The 2,852-nt window shown below is 43.5% G+C and overlaps 1 pseudogene; it reads right to left on the reverse strand.

Annotated features, from left to right (window-relative positions):
- Positions 1 to 1,094: 1,094 nt before the first annotated feature.
- Positions 1,095 to 2,022, reverse strand: LOC102811196 (annotated as a pseudogene).
- Between the last annotated feature and the right edge of the window lie 830 nt (positions 2,023 to 2,852).

Consider the following 2,852-nt stretch of genomic DNA (forward strand, 5'->3'; position numbering starts at 1 on the left):
AAAAACTTGCCTAATTGTTCTCCCATCTGCTTTGTTCTTCCATTCCCCTCTCCCTTCTTGTATATTGGCCCCCTCCCCAGCACCCAAACTATCCTGTGTCTATTCCCTGCCCTTCCACCTTCCCCTCCCTCCCTCACCCTACCCCCACATCCTAGCAACCAGTAAAGAATCCACCCCCCTTTAGTATAGGTTCTTTTTCTTAATCTTTTACAGTAGTGGTATAAGGATACTTTTTAAAGTATGCTTTGTTTGTTTTTTTAAGAAAAGGTTGAGTTCAGAAAAAGAGTAATATAAAAAATATAAGACTTTTAATCTCAAATCAGCCATAAGGTTTCTATAGTAGTTCAAGTCAAGCAGGCAGTAAGACTGAATGAGTCTGACGTAAGAAGTCTAATAATCTAGATTCAAGTGGCTTCTGGGATAATTTAGCCAAATGTGTGGGTCTGCTTCTCAGTTCTTCATCTTTAGAAGCCTGACTTTGTCTATACCTGTAAGACTCACCAGTCTTTCAAGAGCAGATGCCTTAAGCAACTTCATAAAGTTTATCTATACAACCAGAGTCCCAATTTGTCATCTCAGCAAGAAATATCCATTGCCCAAAATGGAAGGATCCTGTCAGAATGCAGAGCAAATACGCTACCTGAAGGTGAACCTTAATGGGAGACCAGGACATAATTAGGAAGCTACTTTTTTTTTTTTTTTAATCGCTAACAACAAACATTTATTCATGATTGAAGTCAAGAAGATTATATAAATGCATTTTAATTCTTTGCTGATAAAATAAACATTCCCTTTATGCAATCTAATAAGGAATCCAGAAAGATATTCGCAGTCTCTGATGTGCATATCTATTAGAACCCTTACACAAACCAGCTACTTTAGTGTTTCAGCAAACCAAGTTTGCATTAAGGTTAACTTGTTCTACTGGCCAGCTGAGACCACAATGCCCAAAGCTGAAAGAATGAGGAGGGGGGAAAAGGGTGGAAGTAGTACACATTTCAAAGCCCACTCTTAATTACACATTATGACATTAAAAAGATAAGGTGCAAAAAAAAAAGCAATTCAGCATTTTCAGTAACAGCATTTGGTGATACCTAGCGCCTAAGGAGGCTGTGCTTGGGGCCATCCATTCTCTCCAGCTTCTCAAAGTGTTTCCTGGCATTGCGAATATTCATCAGAATAGCCGCCGAAGGGATCGATGGATCAGACATCACCACCATCACATACGTGTTTGACGTGAAGATATCGATGAACACAGCGAAGTTAGAATTCCTGACTTCCATACTCTGGAAAGAAGCACCCAATTTATTGCAGCTCAGCTTGAACTGCCTGATGATGTTGCTGAGCTTCTGGAAGCGGCGGACGTCACGCTGCTCCTTGCACTGGTAATGGGAAATAATCAAGAACGTAGCTCTCTCGAACAGCAGAACTTCATCGGCCTCGATAATCTGGGCAAAATTCCTTAAAATCGTCTCCAGCTGCTGCACATTGGGGATCAGCTGATAGGCAATCCTGGACCAGTCTTTGTACAACGTCCCATCCCAGATGGAGGTTTGGAAACAAGTGCACTCCAGCGGGCAAGACAAACGCCTCTGATCTTCCTCTCGCTCCTTAAAAATCAGGGCACGCTGATCCTTCTGAACCAGATCCATTTTGTGCATCAGGCAGAAGATTTTGGCTTCAGGAGAGTTCTGGAGGCTAGCCTCCAGACACGACTGATAGTGCATGTCCTTTTCCAACACGCGACTCTCCACGTAGAAGACGGAAATCACAACCTCCACATTCCGGAAGATGTTGTCTTCGCTGGCTAGTGAAGTCATTCTCCATAAAGGCATCCTGACCGCCACAGACCCACAGGTTCAGCACCAGTTTCCCCAGAAATCGGACGTGGGAGTGCTCCACGTTGATGGTGGCTCCCAGGCAACTGGTGTCTCGAGCAAAGATGATGGACCTCATGCTGGTCTTCCCCGACCAGCTCTTCCCCATCAGCAGGACCTTTGTCTTCATGGTTGTGTTTGACATCACCTGTCGGGGTTGCTGCGGACTGGGCGTCAGGACGCAGCCTAGCTGCAGCACGTAGGCAGGGGCTGGTGGACTCCTCAGGCCAGGCTTCGGTGTGCACCTCCATGCAGCCGTGCAGTCCGGGTAGTGGAAAGCTCGAACTCAGGCTCCGAAAGCTTCAACGGGGTTTCGTTTCTTTAGGTGCCAGCAACCTAGTACTGCCGGCTGCAATAGCAGGAAGAACTTAATAAAGAAGAATCAGAACCAAGTGGTATGCAGATAGATGAAAGGATATTTTCTTCATAAGGTATCAAAGACCCTAATTAAAGAGGGGAGTTAATGGTTAACAAACTAACAAACCAAAAGTACACCTAAGGCAGACAGTATCGCTTGGCTTCTTTAAGGACAAAACCAGAAACCAGACGCCTCAGGATCCCAAGACATGTCCAACTGTAGCTCACTTTCTCTGCTCAGTATGGCTACTTCTCATTTCATATCTTTCTTTCCTCTTTCTCTTTCTCTCTAATGACCTGTTTTTTTACTACCTGAGCATGTTCATGATCAAACACAATCTCCTCAAGGCTAATGAATTTTATATCCTCAATTTAAGGGGTCAACAGAGCTATCTAAATAGTGATACAAAGTGTAGGGGACAAATTCTGAATTGCTAAGCTTAGGTCAGAAAATCAACTCTGACCAATCCCACCTGCATGGTTAGAGATAGAGATAGAACTAAACTAACAGTATAATAAACTCAAAAGGATTAGAAACTGCTATATATGCATTTTCTTTGCTGTAGCTGGACCATTCTACTCAGAATAACTTGATAGTAGCTAGACTTCAACTATATT

Source organism: Chrysochloris asiatica, unplaced genomic scaffold (genome assembly GCF_000296735.1).
Source record: "Chrysochloris asiatica unplaced genomic scaffold, ChrAsi1.0 scaffold00028, whole genome shotgun sequence".
NCBI lineage: Eukaryota > Metazoa > Chordata > Mammalia > Afrosoricida > Chrysochloridae > Chrysochloris > Chrysochloris asiatica.